This window comes from Eptesicus fuscus, chromosome 5 (assembly GCF_027574615.1).
Source record: "Eptesicus fuscus isolate TK198812 chromosome 5, DD_ASM_mEF_20220401, whole genome shotgun sequence".
Lineage (NCBI taxonomy): Eukaryota > Metazoa > Chordata > Mammalia > Chiroptera > Vespertilionidae > Eptesicus > Eptesicus fuscus.
The window spans coordinates 70,600,970-70,620,893 of NC_072477.1; the positions used below are offsets into that span (position 1 = coordinate 70,600,970).

The window sequence follows — 19,924 nt, forward strand, 5'->3', positions numbered from 1 at the left end:
CATGCTATTGCAAATGTAAGATTTCATTCTTTGTTTATAGTTCAGTAGTATTCCATCGTGTAAATGTCCCACAGCTTTTCTTAATCCACTCATCTACTGAGGGGCATTTGGATTGCTACAATGAACATGGGGGTCAATATATTCTTTTGAATTAGTGTTTTAGGTTTTATTGGATATATTCCAAGAGGTGGAATTGCTGGGTCATAAGAAAATTCCATTTTTAATATTTTGTGGTACTGTCATATTTTCTCTAGTGGTTGCATCAGTCTACATTCCTACGAACTGTGCACAAGGGTTCCCTTTTCTCCAACACTTGTTTGATGATAGCAATTCTGACATGTGGTGTGAGATGGTTTTGATTTGCATTTATCTAATTAGTGATGTTGAGAAACTTTTTATTTGTCTATGTCTTCCTTGTAGAAGTGTCTACTCATGTTTTCTGCCCACTTTTTAATTGGGTTGGTTGTTTTTATGATGTCAAGTTGTCTGAGTTCTTTATAAATTTTGGATATTAACCCCCTTATCAGATGTGTCATTGTCAAATATCTTTTCCATTCAGTACACTGTCTTTTTGTTTTGTTGGTTTCCCTTACTGTGCAAAACCTTTTAAGTTTGATGTAGTCTCATTAGTTTATTTTTTCTTTTGTTTCCCTTGCCCAAAGAGATATGTCAGAAAAAAATATTGCTAAGAGAAATGTTTGAGATTTTTGTTCAGATTTATTTATGATTCAGAATTGGTAGAGTTTGTTTCCAGAATTATTTTTTTCCATTTCTTCTAGGTTGTTCAATTTGTTGGCATATAATTTTCACAGTAGTTTCTTATAATCCTTTGTATTTCCATGGTATCTCTTGTAATGCCTCATCTTTCATTTCCCATTTTATGTATTTGAGTCCTTGCTCTTTTTTTCTTAGTGAGTCTAGCTAAAGGTTTATTGATGTTATCATTTCAAAGAACCAGTTTTTACTTTCATCTATCTTTTCAGCCTCTAGTTTGTTTTTTGTTTTTCCACCTGATCTTTATTTCCTTTCTTTTTTGACTCATTTGCTCTTTTTTTTCCCTACTTCCTTGAAGTATAGAAATAGGTTTGAGATTTTTTTCTCTCTCTTTTGATTTTTTGTTAATCCTCACCCGAGGATATTTTTCCATTGATTTTTAGAGAGAATGGAAGGGAGAGAAACAGTGATTGGTTGCCTACTGCATGCGCCCTGGGGCCTTGAATGGAACCCACAATTTAAGTATGTAATCTTGAGTGGAATCAAACCCAGGACGCTTCAGTACATGGGCTAATCCCATCTACCCACTGAGCCAAACCGGCTAGGGCTCTCTTCTTTTTGATGTACTGTAGGTATTTATTGCTGAGAATTTCTCTCTTTTTTTTTTTTATATATATATTTTATTGATTTTTTACAGAGAGGAAGGAAGAGGGATAGAGAGCTAGAAACATCGATGAGAGAGAAACATCGACCAGCTGCCTCCTGCACACCCCCCACCGGGGATGTGCCCGCAACCAATGTACATGCCCTTGACCGGAATCGAACCTGGGACCCCTCAGTCCGCAGAATGACGCTCCATCCACTGAGCCAAACCGGTTTTGGCAAGAATTTCTCTCTTAGAACAGCATTTGCTGAGTCACATAAGTTTCAGTATCTTGTATTCCATTTGTCTCCAGCTATTTGATTTCTTTTGATATTTTTTTTCTTTGACCCACTGATGGTTAAGCAGCTTGTGGCTTAATCTCCATATATTTGTTTTATAAAGACTTGTTTTTTGGCCTAATATATAACCTATCCTAGAGAATGTTTCATGTGCACTGGAGAAGAATGTGTTTTGTATGTATCTATTAAGTTAAAACTTATATTCACATGTTAATTTTTTACTATCTGGCTAAAAAATTCAATGAGCTTTTCTCAATTATTGAACCTGCTTTTCCAGAGCGTTTGTTGTCTGTACTCTGAAAGTGTTAACACTTCAATTTAAATTATTTTAATTAAAACTCTATCACTTGAATTCATTTTCTTTTTACCTTAACTTCAACTACTAAATAGGCTCTTCAATGATCTCCCACTATTTTTCTTCACCATTCCATCCTATTGCTTGGAAAAACAAAAGAAGAAGAAGAAAAATGCTTCCTACAGCCTAGAGAGGAAAACCTGAATTCCTAACTCGGCCTTATTAACCCACTTTTCTCTAGTCCTCGCCTCCTCTTTATTACTTTAAACCAGGAATTATTAATCCTTTCTTTTCTGAATGTAACTGCAATTCCCTACCTTATACTTTTGCTAATTTTTTCCCCCCAGAAATAGCAGATGAGATTTTACTTCTTTTTTTGTGTCTGCTGGCCAGTTAGCCACCTCAGATATATATAAAAGCCAAGTGAAAACAGGGAAACTATATTAAAAATGTAAGTTCAAGACAAGTCTCTATCTTTGAAGCTCCTGAATCATATGTTGCTGCTTAGTCTGTCTCACATGGAAATATTGGAAAACCACTCTTGAAACTTGCCCATCCTATTAAGTCTGAACTCAAATTCTAAATCATTTATTCTGCTTTCTTTTATTCTTAAATTGAAAGAATTCTTCTTGGCACTTCTGTAGCATTTTTAATACTTCTGTAGTTATTTTCTGTGTAGTATTATATGGGTTTATGTACCCACCTTACCCCTCTTTACTCATAAACAAGATCAGAGGATTTATAACATTTACTTCTGTATACTCCAGCACAAGCACTCAAATTATATGAACTATTTGTGTCTGCTTATTTATAATAGTCTAAATAGAGCCCAATTATCCCCCTTTAAATCAGGTCCATTTTATGTTGTTTTTACTCTGACATAAGTCACTAATCATTTGTGTCTTTATTGGACAACAGGCCATTGTGCCTTTGATTTGGCCTATTCTCTACTGACCAAGTTTTATTTTGCTTTAAAAGTATTCTCTATTTTATCCTATATACATAATGTCTATGTGGAGAAATATAAGCCCATACATACATATTCATAGGCACACACTTTAATAAACATACATATCCCTCTATACACCTAAGTTATAATGGCTAGCACTTCTTCAGATGATAAATTTCTTGTATGTTTAACTTTTTATATCCTGTCAGTACCTTGCTTGATGCTAGACACCTAGTCAGTGCTTAATAAATATTCAATGCCTGAATTATTGTGTTTTTTGAAAACTCAAAATATGGAACCTTTTTTATAGTCTTGTATTTTTACATATGAATTATAGCAATTTTTAATATCCTTATGTGGAAACTGAATATGGGACTGCTTTTCACTTTTCAATTAAATGTGATCTCCAAGTCACATATAAAGCAGGAAAAAAATATTTAATCAGTTTGGGTGGGGCACAATTTTCCCCCTCGAAATCAAACTGAGGAATCTGTAGAATGCCATGCACAGTTTTGAATTTGGAGTTATCCTAAAGCTGGCAAACATCTATATCTTCCACATCTGGGGCAGCATCTGTTCCATGTTGTTAGCAGAAGAAAACAAGGATATTGGGGTAAACACCATAGCACAATATCAAGTTCTACAAATCTAACAAAAGTATTTATTGTCGATCAAGTGGCCAAGAAGCAGGGTGGAGCTCATACTAAGGTGCGTGATAATTGCATTTCTCAACTCCCTTTAGAAAATGTCATACTCCAGGCCTGGGATAACAAGCTTTTGCATGACAGCATAGGGGCCTATAAATAAGAAACTCATTAAGCTACCTGTAGCTGGGCCTCACCCCAGCCTTGCACTGGCTTGGGGAGCTTAATGAGGTGATAATGAGGAGAAAATGGTTTAGCTCCTTTTTGGCCTGGTTTGCGATGGGTAGGGAAATCCCAGTCTTCAGTGAAACAGCCACCATAGAGCCTAATTCATCATTCAGGGTGGGTCTATACTAGAAGAATAATTTGCTTCTAGGCCCTGAAGTTATTTGGCTCTCCTGTCTATGGAAACAAAGCAAGCTATTCATTCACATTTGAAGGGACTGTCCGACTGACACCAATAAAGGGTGTTAAACTAGCTAGTCATTAGCATTTGAAGGGAATGGCCAAATAACACCAACAAAGGGTGTTAAACCAACCCACATTATAGGTAGAGGGGGGTGGGAACACTACGCAATTCTAAGTGGATTAATGCCAGCATTATTTTCTCACTATAAACCCAGCCTCCTCCCTAAGATTTCATATTCATTCAAGGCTGGACCAAACCTTCTTGGCCAAGTACTCCCCTTCTTTTTCCCTATAAAGAAATGAAAGCAGTGAGCTGGGGTTAAGAATATAACCTCTAGCATAGTATTGGCAAGACAGAGATCGGATCACCAAACTATTGAGTATCCAGGCCACAATGCCAAATTCAGTAAGATATCCTGTGGCAGTCCTCAAGAGGGGTCCAAGAAGAGTAGACCAGTGATCAGTTTCATTTGACTTAAGGTTTTCTCAGTTAGGCTAAATGCTACTGCTGATAACCCGCAAAGTAAAGAAAAAGAAAAAAGGGCAGAAATCCTTTTTCTTAAAACAGGAATCCTTTGGAAAGGATTTCATCCTCTCATTGAAAACAGGCAGGGAAGTCAGGAAGAACATACAGCTGAGGTTCTAGTGTGGGTGTTACTACTAACTATTCTACCAGGCAGAAAATGACAAGATGACACAGATATTACATTAACTCAGGAATTTTACTTACATTACTTTATTTTTAAAATATACTTACTTGTGGGGTGCACAAAAGGCTCATTTTGTTTATATGAAAATGTCAGGTAAGAGAGTCTAACTTATCCTGCCTATCATAACTAGTAAGTTCCATAGCCAAATTCACACCTAAATAATATGGTTTTCTATAATTTACACACAATGGGGACCTCAACAATCATAGATCTCAGCTGATAGGGGATGGTGATAATTTAGAGATAAGTTTCAAGTAGAGGATTTCAAGTAAATCATGGCCTATTTGATAAATAAATTTATCTTCATTCATCACTGAATCAATAACAATTGCAAGCTCATAAGGACAAAGATAATGGGAGTGATAAGGACAGCAGTTGAGAAAAATATACGTTTTGTAACAAAGCAAAAATAAAAGTTGAAGTCATTATCTTCAAGAGATTGGGGAAGGCAGGGCCAATAAGAAGTAAGTTAATTAATGCTGCAGAATGGTGTTAGGAGGCCTGCTAGATGGGGCTGAAACAAGAGGACTACTATTTCAATGTGTGTTCAGCTCTCTGAACCTCTCCCCTAGGACACCAGGCTAGTGAGATGTTTCCTCCCACACCCTTCACCCTTGCACCAGTTTGTGATCTATGGTCAGATTGATTCACAACTTCTGCCATAACCTTAAACTCAATTGGCCCCAAAACATCATTTCCCCTTTAAAACTGATCTCCCCTGTGAGCTTCCTCATTTTGGTAAATTTTATCATAATTTTTCTGTTAGGCTATTTTATTAATTTATAGTATTGATTTTCTGATAGTAATATTTATCTTTTCATTTTTATATTTTAAGAAATATACATTTAAAATTATGACATATTTATCAAAATTTGTTCTTCTTGGTTAGCATTTGTGTATGTATTGCTAGAATGATTGCTTTCCAATTACTTCTAATTCTGAGTTTCTAAAGATAGTAATAATCTAGAGGCAGGTCTAAGATGGCAATGTAGATGGACACTGAGCTCTCTCCTCCACAAGAATACATTTAATAGACGCTTATATTTAGAGGAAGTCTTGAGAGACAACTCTGAGCCCATTGAGTAGCTTCTGTACAATAAGCAAGAAAGAGGGACTGCATAGAGAAGGTCAGTGGACTATGAAAAGTGGCAGAGCTAGTAGGGCATTGAGATTTAGGCATGCAGAGTGGCCCTACCCAGCCTCTGCTCTGACTGTGTACAATTAAAGCAACAGGACATGAACACATGATGGGCTGTCCCTATAGGGTAAGACAGGGATGGCTAAGTGTGCAAGTAGCTATACTGCCCAGAGAGGGAGCAGGACTAGCAAAGTGTGGTAGTACACACAGGCAGACCTGCCCCACCCAGATTAGAAAGGCAAGGAGGCAAATACTCACCACGCTGCTCCACCCAGACCCATTCATTCAGACCAGGAGACATACCAGGTACCACACATGCCCACTTTGACTATAACCCACCTGCCAAAACTACTCAACACCCAGTCTACACAAAGACCGCTCTTTTAAGACTTGCATTTGCCCACATAACCCATGCAGACGCCCCACACAATGGACTAATGGACTGCAACTAGCCTGATACCTAACTGGACCTGGTTCCAACATGGAAAGGAAACCCTGGACACTGGCTTTGCTTCCAGCTTTGCTGAAACCCCAGCTACATTTCTTCTATGACTGGACTAAGAGAAATGTGATTTTGGAAACCAAGGGATGTAATAAAAATCCATGCAAATAAAAATCACTCATTCTTCTGTGTGAGCCTCAGAAAATTTTTTCTCCAGGTATCATAAGAACAAACTTGAGAGGACAATAAAGAACACTTCAACAAAGAGTTAGAAAATGTGATGAAACAGCAGATTTGTTAATACAGAAGGATGGATTAGTGACATGGAAGACAATAATGAAAATCACTCAATCAGAACAGCAAAATGAAGATCTCTGGGATAACATCAAGTGTTGTAGGAATTCCAGAAGGAGAAGCAAGATAAAAGGGCAGAAAGAATACTTGAAGAAATAACCCCAAAACTTTCCCAATCTGGGGAAGGAAGCAGACATCCAGGTCCAGGAGGCACAGAGAGTTTCAAACAAGATGAACCCAAAGAGACCCACATGAGGAAGACATACCATAATTAAAATGACAAAAGTTAAGAGTAAAGAGATAATCTTTAAAGGCAGATAGAATGAAAAAAAAAATCAAGCGATATGCAAGGGGAACCTCATAAGTCTATCAGCTGATTTCTCAGAAGCAAATTTACAGGCTAGGAGGGAGTGGCAGGAGATATGTAAAGTGCTGAAAGAGAAAGGAATCTATAACCTAGAATGCTTTATCTGGCACGGTTATCATTCAGAATTGAAAAAGTTTCTCAGACAAGCAAAAAATAAAGGAGTTCACCACCACTAAACTTGCCTTACAAGAAATGTTGCCCTAACCAGATTGGCTCAGTGGATAGAGCGTCAGCCTGCGGACTGAAGGGTCCCAGGTTCAATTCCGGTCAAGGGCATGTACCTTGGTTGCGGGCACATCCCCAGTGGGGAGTGTGCAGGAGGCAGCTGAATCAATGTTTCTCTCACATCGATGTTTCTAACTCTATCCCTTTCCCTTCCTCTCTGTAAAAAATCAATAAAATATATATTTAAAAAAAGAAATGTTAAAGTGTCTTCTTCATGCAGAAAAGAAAAGGTCATACCCAGAAATAAGAAAATACAGGAAAGAAAAGTCTCACTGGTAGAGATAAATATACAATAATCACAGTGAATCAACCACTTAAAAAGCTAATTTGAAAGTTAAAAGACAATAGGAACACTAACTATAACTACAATAAAATATCAGAGGATACACAAAACAAAAAGATATAATACAAGACATCAAAAACAAAGAGTGGAGGGGGGCAGTAAAAATATAGATCACAATTGAATTTTAATATCTATCAGCTTAAAAATAGACTGTTATAGATATAGATAGATAGATAGATAGATAGATAGATAGATAATTCTCTTGGTAACCATTAAGCAAAAACATAGAAAATTACACAAATAATGAAGAGAAAGAAATCTAATTAAAACACCCAAGAAAATCAACAAAGCAAAAGGAAAGAGATCAAGAGAAGAAAAAGGGGGCAGGATAACAACAGAAACAACCAAAAAGCAACAAAATGGCAATAAGCACATACCTATCCATAATTGCTCTAAATGTAAATGGACTAAATGCCCAATCAAAAGGTAGAATGACAGAATGGATAAAAAATAATAATAACCCATCTATATACTGTTTACAAGAGACTCACTTTAGATTGAAAGACACTAACAGATCAAAAATAAAGGGATGGAAAAAGATATTCCATGAAAATAGAAATGAAAAGAAAGCTAGAGTAGCAATACTCATATCAGACAAAATAGACTTCAAAACAAAGAGACAAAGAAGGACATTATATAATTAAAAAATTCAATCCAAGAAGAGGATATAACAATTATAAATATTCACCCAACATAGGAGCACCCAAGTATATAAAGCAAATGTTAATGGACATAAAAGTAGAAATTAACAGTTATATTATAATTTTTGGGACCTTTAATACTCAACTTTCCTCAATGGATAGATCACCCAGGCAGAAACATGGCATTTAAGGAAATATTGGCCTTAAATGCTATGATACAGCTTTTTGTCTTGATAGATATTTATAGAGCATTTCATACCCAAACTGCAGATTACACATTTTTCTCAAGTGCATATGGAACATTTTCCAAGGTAGATCACATACAAGGCCACAAAACAAGCCTCAATAAATTCTAGAAGATTGACATCATATCAGCTATATTTTCTAACCACAATGGCATGAAATTAGAAATAAACAACAGAAAGAAAACTGGGAAAAACACAAATATGTAGAGATTAAAAAATATGCTACTAAACAACCAATGGATCAAAGAGAAAATCAAAAACTACCTTGAGACAAATGAAAATTCAAACACAACCTTACAAAATTTATGGGAGGAAGCAAAAGCATTTATGAGAGGAAAGTTTATAGCTATACAGGCCTACCTCAAAAACCAGGGGAAAAATCCCAAATAAATAATCTAAATTTATACCTAAAGAAACTAGAAAAAGTGGGAGGAAAAATAAAACCCAACAAAAGAGTAAAAATAAATGAAATAGAAAACAATAGAAAAGAATAATGAAACTGAGACCTGTTTCTTTGAAAGTGTAAATAAAATTAACTAGTCTCCAATAAGACTCATTGAGCAACAAGAGAACACACAAAAAGTGCGAAATGAAGGAGGAAAGATTACAACTGACACCAGAGAAATGCAAAGGATCATTAAAGAATATGATGAACAGTTACATGCCAACAAATTTGACAGTCTAGAAGAAATGAATGAATTTCTAGAAACATGCAACCTTCCAATACTAAACAGAAAGAAACAGAGAATCTGAACAGACCAATAACTAGCAAGGGAATTTAAGCAGTAATAATAATAATAATAACTCCCAACAAAGAAAAGCCCAAGACCAGATGGCTTTACAGGTGAATTCTACCAAACATTTAAAGAATTGGCACCTATCTTTTCAAATTACTCCAAAAAATTAAAGAGGAAGAAATGCTTTCAAACTCATTTTATGAAGTCAGCATTACCCTGATACCAAAACCAAATAAAGACACTACAAAAAAAGATAATTACAGGCCAATATCCCTGATGAACATTGATGCCAAAATTCCCAACAAAATACTAGCAAACCAAATTCAACAGTACATTAAAATAATTATATACCATGATCAAGTGGGATTTATACCAGGGATGCAAGGGTGGTTCAACATCTGCAAAATAATTAATGGGATTTATCACATTAAAAAATCAAGGATAAAAGTTATATGATTATCTTAATAGATGAAGAAAAAAAACATTTGACAAAGTTCAAAATCTATTTATGATAAAAACTCTCGACAAAGTGGGTATAAAAGGAACTTATCTCAACTTGATAAAGGCTATATATGACAAGCTCACAGATAACATCATACTCAATGGTAAAAAGCTAAAAGCATTTTTTCTAACATCAGGAACAATATATTCTATACTAGAGGCCCAGTGCACAGATTCGTGCACATTGAAAGGTAATTAATTAGAAGGTGGCCGGCGGGGCAGGACTGGGCAAGACAGGCTGGACACGCCCTGAAGCCAACCTCCCTGGGGTCGCACAGGAGCTGGAAAGGCGTCTGCGGAGTGAGCAGGGGTCCCTCCAGCAGGTGGGGTCCCTCAGCCTGGCCTGTGGGGGTCAGGCCAAAATCTGCAGTCTGACATTGCCCGAGGGGTTCCAGAGTGCAAGAGGGCACTCTGCAAAGTTGCTGTCCCTCAGCAGCTCCTGCATTGAGCGTCTTCCCCCTGGTGGTCACTGTGTATTATAGCTACTGGCTGTCAGCCAGTCACTTAGGCTTTTATATATATAGACTAGAGGCCCGGTGCACGAAATTCGTGCACGGGGGTTGGGGGGTGTCCCTCAGCCCAGCCTGCACCCTCTCCAATCTGGGACCCCTTGAGGGATGTCCAACTGCCCGTTTAGGCTTGATCCCAGTAGGATTGGGCCTAAACGGGCAGTTGGACATCCCTCTCACAACCCAGGACTGCTGGCTCCCAACTGCTCACCTGCCTGCCTTCCTGATTGCCCCTAACCACTTCTGCCTGCCAGCCTGATTACCCCCTAACCACTCCCCTGCCAGCCTTATTGATGCCTAACTGCTCCCCTGCCAGCCTGGTCACCCCTAACAGCTCTCCTCTGCAGGCCTGGCCCCCCAACTGCTCTCTCCTGCAGGCCTGGGTCCCCCCCAACTTCCCTTCCCTGCAGGCCCGGTCATCCCCAACTTCCCTCCTCTGCCAGCCTGGTTACTCCTAACTGCCCTCCCCTGCAGGCTTGATTGCCCCCAACTGCCCTCCCTTGCAGGCCTGGTCCCTCCCAACTGCCCTCCCCTGCTGGCCATCCTGTGTTGGCCATCTTGTGTCCACATGGGGGCAGCCATCTTGTGTGTTGGAATGATGGTCAGTTTGCATATTATTCTTTTATTAGATAGGATTAGATAGGATCCTATGGGTGGGGGCCAGCTGGTTTGCCCTGAAGGGTGTCCTGGGTCAGGGTGGGGGTTCCCTTGGGACATGGGGTGGCCTGGGCAAGGAGCCTGTGGTGGTTTGCAGGCTGGTCACACCCCCCGGCAACCCAAGCAGAGGCCCTGGTATCTGGGATTTATTTATCTTGTATAATTGAAACTTTGTAGCCTTGAGTGGAGCCAAGCTTCCTGCTCGCTCCGTGGCTGCAGCCATTTTTGTTGGGATTTATTTATCTTCTATCATTGAAACTTTGGAGCATTGAGTGGAGGCCTGGGCCAGCAAGGGCAGGCGGAAAGCTTTGCTTCCTCCATTGCCGGGGAAACCCAAGCCTCCCTCCTGCTCTCAGTGGCCTAAGCCATCTTGGTTGGGTTTATTTGCATATTTGCTCCTGATTGGCTTGTGGGCGTGGTTTGTGGGTGTAGCAGAGGTATGGTCGATTTGCATATTACTCTTTTATTAGATAGGCTTCACCTGGACCCAGGGGCACGTGGCCTCACCCCCAATGAATCTGGACTCCCAGATTCTCGCCCAGAACTGGGTTTCAGTGTAGTTGGAACTGGGGCTCAGCGCAGTCTGGGGCTTTTGTCTCCTTCCCACCAGGGCAATCCAGCAGCACAGTCAACAGACCATCCTCTACGCGCATTCCCGTGTGCGCCTCCAGTGCTCTGCCTTTCGCCGCTCCTCTGTGCCTCCGCCCCACAACCCAGATTCCCCCAGCATGACCCTGGCTTCCCAGGGTCTCGCCTGGAACTGGGGCCCAGCGCAGCTGGAACTGGGGTTCAGCACGGTCCAGAGCCCCTGTCTCCTCCCCACCAGGGCAATTCAGCGGCACAGGCAACAGTCCGTCCTCTGCGCGCATTCACGTGCACGCCTCCGGAGCTCTGCCTTTTGCCACTCCTCTGTGCCTCTGCCCCACAACCCAGATTCCCCCAGAATGACCCTGGCTTCCCAGGGTCTCGCCCGGAACTGGGGTTCAGTGCAGTCGGAGCTGGGGTTCAGAGCAATCTGTAGCTTTTATCTCCTTCCTGCTAGAGAACGCAGGCCAGGCCGTCAGCCGCCCCGTCCTCTCTGGCTCCGTCCTCCCTGCACGCGCGCTTGCTAGTGTCTCTGCCCATGTCTCCATACCTCAGGCTTTTACGGCTCCTCTGATTCTCCTTGTGGTTTTCTCTTTCCTTCTAGTTGTGGGCATTTCAGTCAGCCAGCTTTCCTGTGGTTCTGGATGATGTCCGTTTTGACCTTTAGTTGTATTCTTGAAATTGTTGTGCCAGGCTGCAGGTTAGGTGCTTAACCTATGCCGCCATCTTGGTTTCTTGTCAGTTGCCCATTTTCTTAAAACAATGTTTTCATGCTGTTTTATTTAATATTAAAAGAACTACCAAGAATTAAGAAAAAAATAATGTAAATAATGTAGTATCTAAAAGTTTTAAAGTTTTTACTTAGACATTTTATTCTTATCTATTTGGAGTTTTTTTCCCTTGTATTTCATTGTATAAGACTCTACAATATAATTCTATCTGAATTAACAATTGTCACAGTACCATTGAATCAAAAGTTCCTCATTTTCCTGTGATCGGTAACACATACATGATTGTCATCATCTACACTAATAAAAGAGAAAAATGCAAATTGACCATCACTCCGCTACACTACCAGCCAATAGGAGTGAGTATGCAAATTAACCCCACAAAGATGGCAATGCCCATAGCGGCCAGGTGGCTCTGGGGCTGTGGGGGGCCAGATCGGAGACACAAACCCACAGGGAGGCCAGCACCCAGCAGCCCAAAGCCCCGCCATGGCGGCGCTGGGGCTGCGGGGGGCTGAATTGGAGACACAAACCCACAGGGAGGCTGGCACCCAGCAGCCCCAAGGCCCGCAGCCGAGGCGCCGGGGCTGCTGTGGGGGTGAGGGGCAGCGGAGACACAAACCTGCAAGAAATCTGTGGAAAGGGAGATAAACTATCATAACTTTATCACCCTTTCCACAAGATGAGAAAACTGCCCCTGGTTTATTTAGTGATGTGGCTCACACCTTTCTATAAGCACAGGGTATGTTATGACCACTCCCAGGAAGGTCTGGTCAGAATACCATCTCCAGGGAATAACGCTACTGTGGCAAATCATCTAAGAGAGGAAACAAGCTTTTGTTGGGTTTATTCTGAAGGTCAGAGAACATGCCACCCCAGCATATGCTGTGTTGTTATATTGATGATCTTGAGCAGCAGATGCTTGAAAAACAGCAAATACATGGAGAGGCTTTCACTGAAGTCTCCTAATCTGCCTAAAATCAGATCCCCCAAAAGGAGCTTAAATGTCATAGGTCCCCTTGACAGGAGAAGTGTCATCAGGCAGAGAAGACTGACTCCTGTCATAGGACAGGAGAATAGCAGTTGACATCACACCCAAAGTTTGTTACAAACTGTTCCCCCCCACCTCCATTCATCTTTCCTAAAAATCATTTACTCTCCTCTAAGAGGCCTATATCTCCCGTCCCCTTTCCCTAGGAAGAAGGTATTTAAATCTGCATTCTAAGCCACCTTGGGGAGTTACTCATTTTTCCCTGGGATCTCCCACATATACACAAGGTACACATGTTAATGAACTTTTGTTTTTCTCTTGGTAATCTGTCTTTCATTACAAGGCCCTCCACTAAGAACTCAGAAAAGTAGAGGAAAACTATTTTTCCTCCTCCATAATTCTGTCTCAGGGAAATCAAGTCCCCAGCTGAACAATGAGATTGGCTCAAGTACCAAGCAGTCTTGGCTGATGGGAGGAAAGCTGTTAGAGAGTGGGAATTTTTGAGCATGCTTCCAGACAGGCCGTGGACTATGCCCCAGATAGAGTTGTCAGTGCTAACACCAGGCCAGGCCTTGAGATATGGTCTCATGGCCCCTTCCCAGCATGTAGGCCTTCATTCATAGATCACTGTTAGCTTTCTGAAGAACAGGATGACCCTGTGAATAACATGGTCGTCAATAGCATGATCCTGACGTAGCTTAGGAAAAACTGTTTTGTCTTGGGTTGCTTGCTCTGCAAAAACAGGATGTGGTTAATGTGCTTAAAAGTGGCACAAAGGGTCACTGCTGCTCTCTGGACTCCCTGCGTGGAGAAAGGCAGAGCAGTCAGCCAGCCGGCTAATAAAGGCTCCCTAAATTTTAATTTGGTCTGGACTCCAGTGGTTGTTCACTTGCGTTCGCTCCACAACAAAGCTTCTAGGGAGAAATCAATGATATTGGCATCAAAATGGGACAGAGGGCACACGCATGGTTGCTGGTGGGAATTTAAAGTGGTTCAACATTTTTGGAGGATGATTTGGCAAATTCGATAGAAATGTTCAAGGTACATCCAAGAGTCTTCTACTAGGAATCACATCTGCTGAGATAAAGCACAAGCGCATAAGCCCTGGTCAGAACCCAGGATGCTACTGTGGGCTCCCCTTCCATGATAGGAAAACCTGGGAACAACCTGCATTTTTAGGACAAGGTGGCATCTATACTAATAAAAGGGTAATATGCTAATTAGACTGAACATCTTCCAGACGACCTTCTAGATGTCCTTCTGGACGTCCTTCCCAACAAAGCCATGTTGGCGGGGCCAAGGCAGAGGAGGTTAGAGGTGATCAGGTTGTCAGGGGAGAGCAGTTAGGGGGATCAGGCCAGCAGAGGCAGTTAGAGGTGATCAGGCTGTCAGGGGAGAGCAGTTAGGGGGATCAGGCCAGCAGGGGAGAGCAGTTAGGGGGATCAGGCTGGCAGGCAGGTGAGCGGTTAGCAGCCAGAGGTCCTGAGGGGTCCTGGATTGGAGAGAGTGTAGGCCGAGCTGAGGGGACCCCTTTCCCGTGAACGAATTTCTTGCACTGGGCCTCTAGCCTAGTTATATTCTGTTCCATTTATCTGTCTGTTGCTGTGCTAGTACCATACTGTCCTAATCACCACAGCTTTATAATGCAGTTTGATATCTGGGTAGAGTAAGCTATCATCAATTTATTCTTATTCAGAAGTAGCTTGATTTTCTTAGTTTTATTTTATTTTTTTACCTATACACTTTTAGAATCAATTTGTCAATTTCTTTTAATTATTTCTGTTGTAGTTTTGATTTTAAAAAAAGAAAGAAGTTACATTGAAACATTTTGTTGACTCTTTGGTTTTAAAACCCATGAATATGGATATTTTTTAAAGATTTTCTTTGACCTCTATATATTTTTAATAAAGGTCTTGCATATTTTTGTTTATTTTTAGGTATCATATTTTTATTATTATACATTCTAACTTTGTTTTCTTCTATTTTTCTGCTGTCCTGTACAAATATAATGGGTTTTTGTATAATGATATCATATCTAGCCTAATATTCTTTTCTAATTTATCTATCTTTCATTTATTTTTCTGTATATTCTTTGTGGTTGTCTGTATTGAGAAAACTTTTAACAACTGTTTATCAGCAGATTTGTTTCTTCCTTTCCAAATCTTAAATAACATTTTTTCTTCTTTTATTTTGTGGGTTAGGAATCTAAGGCAATGCTATCAACAATTGGTGTTAACCCCTGGCAATGGACAAGGAGACACCTGATTGGTGGTGTTGCTCTTATATCAATCAGGGGCAAAGCAGAGGTACAGTCCTTAGTTCATCCTACCTTGATGCATGTGGCACATAAAATGATTAAAAAAAACAAACACAAAACAAAACAAAACAAAACAAAAAACAATTGGTGTTAGTGACAATCATCCTGATGCTAAAAGTTAAGATTCCAATGTTTCACCATTTAGCATGATATTTGTCTACTTTACTAAAATATTTTGTGCTTGTCTCTTTTATAATAATATGTTAATTCATATTGATTGTATCAAATTCTTTTTTTTCATCCACTTAGAAAATTATGTTAGTTTTTTTTTTCTTTTAATCTGCCTTATCTGGTAAATTACAGTTATATATTTACTAGTGGCCCGGTGCACAAAATTTGTGCACATTAAAAGGGAATTAATTAGAGGTGGCGGGATGTGAGCCTCATGTCCTAGGCCCATTGCTTGGGGTGGGGACATGAGCCTCACATCCCAGGCCTGTTGCCAGGGGCGGGGAAGCAAGCCTCATGTCTCCGGGCTGGTGCAGGGGGCGGGGACGCAGCCTGCTGATGGGTCATTATGTGATGGCGTTCCGACCAATTTGCATATTATCCTATTATTAGGTAGATTAATATTAAATCACCCTTAATAAATGTCATTAGGCATTTTTTTCTGGCATTGTTGTTTCTGAGGAATTTTTTATATAAATTCATTAATAAATTGGGCTTTGATTTTCCTACCCTCTACATCCTTTTCTTTTTTAAAAAAAATATATTTTATTGATTTTTTACAGAGAGTAAGGGAGAGGGATAGAGAGTTAGAAACATCGATGAGAGAGAAACATCGATCACCTGCCTCCTGCCTGCCTCCTACTGGGGATGTGCCCGCAACCAAGGTACATGCCCTTGACTGGAATCGAACCTGGGACCTTCCAGTCCACAGGCTGATGCTCTATCCACTGAGCCAAACCAGTTAGGGCTCTACATCCTTTTCTGATTTTGATTTCAGAAGTATATTTATACCATTCTCTTAGTATGACTTATAGTACCCCCTATTTCCCTGTCCTCTGAAGGTTTAAATAAGATTGATATGGTGTTTTCCTTGACTGGTTAATAGAATTTTTTGGTAAAACAATCAAATCTTGCTTCTCAAATACTTTAATATAGAATATACAGTTTTTCAGTGTCTTCAAGTTATTCATACTAAGTTATATTTCTCTAGAAATGTGACTGTTTTCCTAATTTTCAAATTTATAATAATTAAGATATTCACAATTCTTAGCTGCATTTAATTCTAGCCTGTATACAAATATTTGCCAGTTTTTTGCTAATACTGTTTATATGTCATCTCCCTTTTTCTTTCTTTTATTAAAAATCAATTTTACTTGGGATTCTCTTTAAAGAACTACTTGTTTACATTTTGGTTTTATTTTTCATTACTTTTAAAATTTCATTATTGTTTCAGGTCTTCCACTGTTTTAGGTCTTGCCACTATATTTAAGTTTATTGTTCTTTCCATAATTTCTTAAATTAGATGTTAGGTTGTTATTTTCAGCAATTCTTTTTTAATATAATAATTTAGGACTATAAATGTTCTTTACATTGTCACTTTTGCTGCATTCTATAAACTTCGTTTAGTATTTAATTACATTATTTTGTTTCTTTTCCAAATACTATTGTTTTCTTTATACCATGCATTATTTTGAATTTTTTTTTTTTTTTTTTTTTAGTTTCTCTAGTGTATGATTTTAACATGTATGTTTTTGTTATTTATGTTTTACTAAACTGAAGCATGGGGCTAAAGCATAGTTTTCTTATGCTAAGACTAGTATTAGCCTTTAGCCCAAGGTCAGCATTTCCTTTTCTATTTGCTTATATCCTGAAACTGTTATTCTAGAGTCAGATCACTGTTTCTTTTCTTCATGTATGTATTTAGTTGTTCTAGGAAAAATTCCCTTTCTTTCATGTGACTTCAGGAATACATAAAAGCATATGTGTGCTAGTTTTTCCAGGATTTAGTTGTTTTCCTATAGTGAGGCCCTTCATAGTAGCTGCTTAATCTTTAGTAAACTCTAAGAAATGTCTTCAAATACCTCTTGGAAATTGATTCACAAAGTCAAATGAAAATGCAGGGTATTCAAAAGTTTGAAATGTTGTCCAATATTTTCACTTATTCAGGCTACTTAACTCTTTCTGGTTCCCCAACTGTATGCTAAGTTAAGAGATAATAATACCCAGTGCTAATCTGAGAAGGTGTGCTAAATTTCCTTAATTTCAGGCATGCACCATCTCTGGTGTAGGTGATTATGTGTATTGATTTAAAAGATTTTCCTTTCTAGCTCTTAGTGAAAGACATGTAAATAGAATAGATGGTGTTGTCAAATGTTCTTGGCTGTATAAAGAGGTGACAGGAATAGAAGAGCTCTAAGGTGTTTTTCACTTCTAAGAAAATATTCCTGAGCCTATAAACTAAAATAGTATTTCCCATGAATTACCTGCCAGTGAATAATTAACAGTTAAGTATCAACAGCATTTTTTTCTCTGTTAATGGAGTAGCAATTTCTAAAGTATATTTTATTTGTTCATCCTTTAGTCCTTCCAACAATTGAATGCTGCCCTCAAGCCGCTAGTAATTGTTGCTGTATCTCCCTGTCACTTATGGATTGAGAGTTAGTGCAGTCTTTGTTAGTAAATGCAGATGGATAATCCAGCCCTAAAATCAAAGTTCAAACATGTACCCGTGGAACTGGACTCCAGGGACAGAGCAATAGCTCGTCTTGCAGCCTATAACCAGACAGTTCAGAAAGAACAGGTTTATTGAATTGAAGCAATTTTGACCCTGTGGTATTTATGAAGTCAGAAACCAGGAAGAGGAAATCAAGTTTGTAAGGTTAAGAAAATAGAAGGAGTGGCCTTGTGAGTAATGGTCATGGTCTGTGGAAACAAGTTCTAAAGGAGTATTTATGAAAAATACAGGTGGTATGCATATATACACACAAATATATATATAAATTTAACTTTTAAAAATATACCATTAGTTTTTTGTAGAAATCCTAAAAAACTAGATTGTCTTTATATTCAGAAAAATTTAACTGAAGTAATGAAATACAAGAGAGTTCTTAAGGGTCTTTCCAGGGTCTTAAATATAGTCAAAGATTTACACATAAGACTTTCAATAATACAACTTGAAAGTGTTCATTTCTGAGATCAGATTCATAGAAAATCTGTACATGTAACCACTATTGGCTTTAACTGTTTTATAGTAATGTAACATAAAAATAATAAATATTACTATGCAGAATAGGGATAATTGTGTAGGCAATAATTTCATTTTATACAAGTTAGTAAAATGATTCAAGATGGATGGACTTGTATGAATCACACTTCTGTAAAGTACAAAACTTTATATTTTCAACTTGAAAGGTTGACAGATGAAATATATGTAGAGGTGTGACTAAGCAGCATACAGATATTCTTATTAGATTAGATAACTCAATTTATTAGGTTAGATAACTCTCAATATATCAAAAGCAATCTGTGCCATTAGCATTTTGGAAGTACATGAAGTGTCTTTTTTTTTTTTCAGGTTTGAAATTTCTGTTCATTCTCTAGTTTCCAATTATAATTGAGAAATCTTATGTCTAAAAGAGAAAAAAAAATGTCTGGGTCATATATCTTATAGCATTAATGGGTAAAACTAGCCTCTAAGAAGCAGCTCATTAAAAAATGGAGCAGAATGTTCACCTATCACTCAGAAGTTTCTTCTTGTGTATCAGTCTTCTTATGGGAAGTGAATATAGAGTAACAGCAGTATTGTTTGTCAGTGTCCTCCTGTGATTGCAATGCATCCGTGCACATATTGTTTCAGACAAAAAATTAGTATTTTGCATTAGCAGAGGATAATTAGGCAATAAGATACAAAAGCGAAGTGTGGTTATCATGAGATAAACACACACATGGGGTGTTATGAGGCACAGCCAAGTGTCTGTAATCCCTCTAGGGTATGATTATCTCGTGATAACCACACACCCTGGAGTTGCCTTATTGCTATTATAAAATATCTTTATTATAGGAAGAAATGTGCATTTTTGTGCAGAAAGGAGACGGAGCTGGCAATTTAGAATACCGAACAGCAGTTTCAGCTGAGGTATGTGGTTTACATAGATTAATCTATCCCATTGGAATGTTTCCCCAGCCAAAAAAATGTTCCCTAAATCCAAGCAGTCATAATCTGTAGTGATGTGCAGCTATTTGGAGCATTTGAAAAATTCCCTGCCTGGTTCTTAGGCTGTTGGTTTGATGGCTGCATGGGGTGAATGCTGAGATACACAATGATGAGAGGATCTATGTACACAGTGTTCTGGGAAGCCAAATTGTGATTTCGGCAAAGGTCGAAATTCCGTGCCATAATTTTATCTTGTTTCTTGAACAGATAAATATTTTAAATTCTTTATGGGAACATAATCTAACAATAGAGAGATTTGTAAGGGAGAGAAAGATTTGTAAGGGAGAGAAGTTAGTAAGGTGAAATGTGGAGATTGAAATAAAGCTCAAAATGTTCAGGAAAGAGTTAATGAATGTCCCACATACGAGATCACAAACTTG

General features: G+C 38.8%; 1 pseudogene; it reads left to right on the top strand.

Moving 5' to 3' along the window:
- Positions 1 to 15,299: 15,299 nt before the first annotated feature.
- LOC114232069 (small nucleolar RNA SNORA48) lies at positions 15,300 to 15,415 on the top strand (annotated as a pseudogene).
- Positions 15,416 to 19,924: the final 4,509 nt, after the last annotated feature.